Genomic DNA, 6,028 nt, shown 5'->3' on the forward strand with positions numbered 1-6,028 from the left:
GGTTACTGCGCTCATCATGTTGTCTATGAATCCAAGCAAGCATTAATGAGACAAACATAGAATCTATGTATGCTAATTACTACTGGAGTTTCCAGAAACAAGCCACAGATCGAGAGTAAAAATTCATGTTGTCATTTGTTGGATTATAATAGTCAGTCATCCATAAAAGTCAACTTCCTGTTTGCACTGACTGCTATAATATTTTGGGAACAAGCCAAGAATTCCTCTTAATGTTGCATCACTGTGACTAGTTTTGACTTGATGCTATCAAGAAGTCTAAAAACAATGATCCATTTTGGTAGATGAAACCATGTTTTGGTAGATTGCATGACTCTGCACCAAACAATCAAAGCTCAAGTGTGGTCAAGACTTACGTGCTAATGCTTCATTAAAACTCTTCAAGCAGCCAATGTTCAGACTGGCCCTCCTCCTCCTTCTCCTCCTTCTCTTCCAGGAGATGACACCACACACAAAGGAAACAGAAGTGGCATGTACCCCAAATGACTTGAGACTTGAAAGCTCCACCTCCGATGGTATGTACTTGCGAGATGATGCACAATGCATCAGCAACAGGTGAGTGATTAGAAGAGAAGACACAAGGGAAAGTAAATTCATATTTACTATATGACCATTGCATATATATCCCTACAAAACTCAAAAACTTACATATGACCTTTACCATACTAATATTGGAACACAAAATTACATTAATGCTTTCTTAAAAATATTAAAAAACACAAGGGTTCAGATAATTGGTGAAAGTAATAAAATATGTTTTAGTTAATTAAAAAAATATTTTTTTAAATATTGGCTATGATCATAATTATGGTGCTTAACTTGCGTTTGTTCGATGAATATTAGCATAAAAAGCATTTATGAAATATTTAAATATTGGGAAGGATATATATATATATATATATATATATATATATATATATATATATATATATATATATATATATATATATATATATATATATATATATATATATATATATATATCCATACTTAGCCGTAACTTGAGGCTATATGAAGAACAACACTTATGTTGCATCCATCATCTTCGTTGCTACCAACCATATCTCAAAATCCACTTCAAATTCCAAGGAAGAAGAGATTCTGAATAATTGTTTTAACAGCAAGAAATTAAGAATATAAACTAATATGGTATAAAAAATAGGCCTGTATATGCAAGCATTAGGTCGATCATGGCGTAAGCCACAAGCCATTCTGATGACCATGTCTCAGGTAAGAACTCCAAAGTCTTCTAAGCTTCTAAATTCTACGTCTCCAACAATGTACATCTTTCGCTTTCAGCCGCCATTTCGGCCCACCACTTGGATCATCAACTCCACCACCGTCACTGAACCAGAAGAATGTGAAAAGGACGAGTGCGGTTGCAGACTGAAGGATCAACCATGGCAGTGGATATGGTTTACGTACAGGAGAAGAAATCATGAAAGGGAAGCCATACGGAACGTCATCTTTTTCTAGCTGTTCACATCTTCTAAAAGCATGGACTTGGAAGAAGATGCATGTCGTATTCCTGCAGCGAATAATAATCTGCACCTTTGTTTCTGGTTTCGCCGTGTCGATCAATCAATGAAGTAAACGAGGAAGCATGATTGATTGAGTCCAGTAAAAGGATAAATCAATGGAGAATGCGAAATGTGGCATTTTAATCATCCTTCGCATGAGAAAGTTGGAACATTGTTGTTACCTATGCGTCAAAGACGGAATCGATTAGCAAAGGCAACTGTTAGAGCTCTCCTTGTGGCATACGGAGGATGTTAGCCAGTGGTTATCGTTTATCTCATGGGAGACGAGCCTTTAATCCTTCTCTAGCTTATTTCAGGCATATTAATCTTTGTATATACTTCTTGCACATTAAAAGTGTTCTTCATTATCTCGCCTCTCCAAGTTTTTTATGAATATATATATACATATGTACTGTATGTTCAGTGATCATCCACTATAGCTACTATACATGCTGGATGGAATGCCATACACTATACGCCATCCGCAGCAAGGTTTTCTAGTAGTTGTTAGCTCCTTTGCCGGAGTACAGGGAGTTCGAAACGTGCGGTGGGCTCTCCTTTGCTTGTTTGTGGAAGTTGCTTGCTGCCAACCCAAGTCCATCCAAGTGACACAGTCTAATTATTGGGACCATTCTGTCATCACATTCCACCACGATCATTATAATAAGAACAAAAGGTTGATCATCCACACCGATTCTTGGTTGACTCTCAGTTTTCTTGTCCAAGTTTCAATCATGCATGACATAAAGATAATTAACTGTGTGACTGTTCTATCTATCTATCTATCTATCTAATGAATGCATAGCCAAGTGGGGTTCCAGTCTTGTTGTTTAGTCAGGCCTCAAAGTCGTCTCGAAGATTTCATTGTGGTTTGCCTATGGTAATATACAAGTCTCCTCGAAGAAGAAATGCCTCAAACTAATGTTTCTCTTCCTAACTTTTGGCTGTTAGCAGCTGAAGGATGTTGGCTTCATGTAAGAGATTTAAGGTTGCACGAAGTTTCCGCGCATGCATGAGATTGTGCACCACGTAATAACCTGAAGGGAGCAATGCTTTGTAGTGATTTATTTCCACTTCATTTGGCCTCAGAAACCATGGCAGATTCTTTGTGGTAATTACCTGTCGTATCAGACCTTCTCGCTCTTCATGCGTGCTTCAAAGTACATGACTGCTTCCTTAGTCCAAACAGATTCGATGGCAGTCTGCTCAGTGCTTCGCTTTGGCAGATTCCATTTAGCGTTTAGTCGATTGCTTTCGCTGGATTTGTTCGTCAACACAACACGTGACTTTGAGGCAAACTAGTTGTACCTTTCTCTTCGAAAATGTCAAAGCCCACAACGAGTGCTAAACATTTTGCTCGAGCAAGCAGGTGAAACTCCACCATACTAGAAGGAGACCATGGACAGAACGAGTTCATGTCATTGAATCATCACAAAGATCTGTCCTAATGCCCTATCCCCCAATTTCTGCAGCTCCAAGTACGACCATGAAAGTCAAACTAAGTAAAGAGAAAAAAATAAACCGGGTCTACTCTTCTCATCTTATTTTAGAAAAGTCAAACATGACCCCAAGAACAGTGATGTGGAGCTGGTCAAGTCCTTCGCCATGATCTGTCCTACAAATGCAAGTGGATCTGGCACTGGTCAACTCCTTTTCAACAAGCTCTTTCAGTAAGTTCTTCAGTGGTGGAAGAAAGGAAGAGTAGTTAACAATCCATTAATAACTATTTGTTGTCAATTAATTGCTTTGGTCACAAGACTGGATTGTTAGATGTGATCACAACCCTACTGAAAGGTTTTCTTTCCTCTGAGCTCAACTTTCACAAGTGTGCAGGAGCTCAAAATACTGCCATTAAACCACTTTATATGACATCCTTATTAGTCTTATATCGAAGAGGAAATAATTTGGGATGATGAATATTTTTGGATCAGGTATCTGAGAGGTAAATACAAACTTGTGAAGAAGATGGCATTACACTTACTTTGTGGGCCTCAATCACAGCTTTGTATTCCTTCCACAAGCTACCAGAGTCCGGCAGAAGAGCATCTGGTGCTATGTTGGACCCATCTCCATGTGTACAGAGCAATAGAAGTGTTGTTCTACATCACTGTCTCACTATCTATAGATTGATAACCATGGTTCTGTGACAAAAGCTTCATGCCTCTTCCCTGCACACACAGAGAGAGAGAGAGAGAGAGAGAGAGAGAGAGAGAGAGAGAGAAGATGGGCAATAGTCTGCTGTCGATGGTGTTCCGATGGCCACCATTCAACCTGTCCAACCTCGCAAGTAACATGTCTCTGCTCGTGTTTAATTTGACCGAGTTCAGCTTCTCCAGCATCATTCCTACCTGGCCGGCGATCACCTTCTCGGTGGTGGACGACATAGTCTGGGCCTTTGTTATGGTGCTAGAGTCGGTAGCCTTGGTTGCCATGCTCTGCTTCTTCTTCGTCTTCTGTGGATGCAACCTATGAACCTATTAAGGTACAATGAAAGTGTTAAGGTTTTAACTCATATCTTGTGTAACTCAGAAACCAAGTCATGGAGATCCTCTAAGCCTGCACCATTGGAGCTTTGATGCTTTGTTTCCTGTTGCGATTTGGGGACAGTGATGATGATTGGTTGGCTGGATTGTTAGGTGAACCGGAAAAACATGGTGTTTGCGTTTTTAGTTGGGTTTTCTTATTGATTTCCTTCATACTTTACCCTGTGTTTGTCTATATCTATATGCCTCTACCACTTGATGGTGTTGACTGCCTTTGCTGGTAGATGAACAATGGCCATAGTCTCTGTGGGCCAAGTTAGAGGAAAATAGAATTTATGCAGTCGTCTTCCTACAAGCAGTGAGAGTAAATTTCATTGAGTTATTTCTTGATTCATACTGGTTCTAACCAGAGCTAATGCTTGGAACTTGAATCAGGGAGCTGATTAATGAATCAATTGGGTGATGTCACTACAATTGCAGAGGGCCTCTATTGTGCATTTATCATTGTAAATCACTGCTATGTAGCTTTTGCTTATTCTTAAATATCATGATATATTGTTAAATTGTGATGTGAAAACTTGTTCATTAAGCATGTTGAATAATTTAGATATCAATTGTTCTGTTCTACTGCTCAAAACCTGCACCAAGATGAAGTAGTTAAGTTACATGCTGCCAGTCTGCACTAAAAGCTCATCACTTGGTTAACTTGCCACTAAGAATTGTCTTATTTCACCACAATAAACTAGTGCCATTGGCCTTCTGGTCCATTAGGATGATTGTGCCATTCTTCTTAGAATATAAAGCATTTGCAAGTTGTCTTGAGGTAACCTCTTAAGGCTAATCCTTTTGATGTAGTGTGGTTTGTTCTTTTTGGATGGAGAGACAAATAGATTCTGAACATACTGGAAGGTGTCTGAAACTTGAAGCAGTTTGCATCTAAAAATTTCACATTGGTGGATTAAATGGTGCTGTAAGGCATTTGAATGCAACATAATATGAAATCTACTGTAGCAGAGAAAGCTAAGCAAGTTCTATCTCAATTAAGGTAATTCCAGTCTTGTCTTGATGCTCTTATGTATCTGTACTTGTTTATACTGAGAGTCTGGTGCATTAATTCACTTTACAACACACCTGGCTTTATGCAACTATTTTAATTTATATGTAAAGCCTTTCACTGCTAGATGGAAGATGATTTACTTCTTTATGTACTGTTTTTGGATCTCCTATTCATTGAAACAAAGATTTAACCTCCTTTTCATCATATTTTCGTTCTTGTCTTCTCAGATCTGTTTGGTATAGCATTTTCTGTTTGCTCTTATACAATTGAAGTTGAAGTGGTTTCTATTCTCATGAAGATACACAGTAGTAGCTTTTTTCCACACCAAAAGATAATAGTATTGGCAGTAATAGCCTTTGAAGTCTTTCATTTTGCATATATATCTGTTTGATGATATACACAATCATAGACAGCCAAATATTTAATTTGCAACCAAATATTGCCTTATTTGTTTTGACAAGCTTAAGCTTTTTTTTCCCCAAAGGCAATATGAATAACATGCTTGATGGAATCTAAAGATTTTTTGTGCCACTAAGGTGCTTAATGAAATATAGGGATCCAGGAAAGTTGATAGTGATCTTGAAGATATCATGAAAGAACAAAATCTCTTCCCATCTATCTGAATTTGATGATCAAAAAGCACTAGTCACCCATCCATGACAGTCAGTGGGGAAGGAAAAGAATCCAACACCTACAGTGGAAGCATGCAAAAGAACAGAATAAATGTATAATGACAAAAGGATTATGAACCCATTTGAGTAATAGAAAATGACAGGTTTGGATTTCTGTCTGAGAAACTTATGAAGATAGACTAAGGATTAGTCCATATTGCCAAAGATAAAAAGGACTCAAGTGAGCAATAAACTTAGAAATTTATTGAAACTTAATAGCCTTACTTCATTGATTGTTAAACTCTTGTTCTTCATCCAGGTTATATCTTGTTCAGTGTT

General features: G+C 38.0%; 1 long non-coding RNA gene across 1 annotated transcript; it reads left to right on the forward strand.

Annotated features, from left to right (window-relative positions):
- The first annotated feature begins 4,008 nt into the window (after positions 1-4,008).
- On the forward strand, positions 4,009-4,610 carry LOC135598094 (uncharacterized). The gene is made up of 2 exons (XR_010481490.1): positions 4,009-4,379; positions 4,457-4,610. It is a non-coding gene; the product is annotated as an uncharacterized LOC135598094 (long non-coding RNA).
- The last annotated feature ends 1,418 nt before the right edge of the window (positions 4,611-6,028 follow it).

Source organism: Musa acuminata, chromosome BXJ2-1 (assembly GCF_036884655.1).
Source record: "Musa acuminata AAA Group cultivar baxijiao chromosome BXJ2-1, Cavendish_Baxijiao_AAA, whole genome shotgun sequence".
In the NCBI taxonomy this organism is placed as follows: domain Eukaryota; kingdom Viridiplantae; phylum Streptophyta; class Magnoliopsida; order Zingiberales; family Musaceae; genus Musa; species Musa acuminata.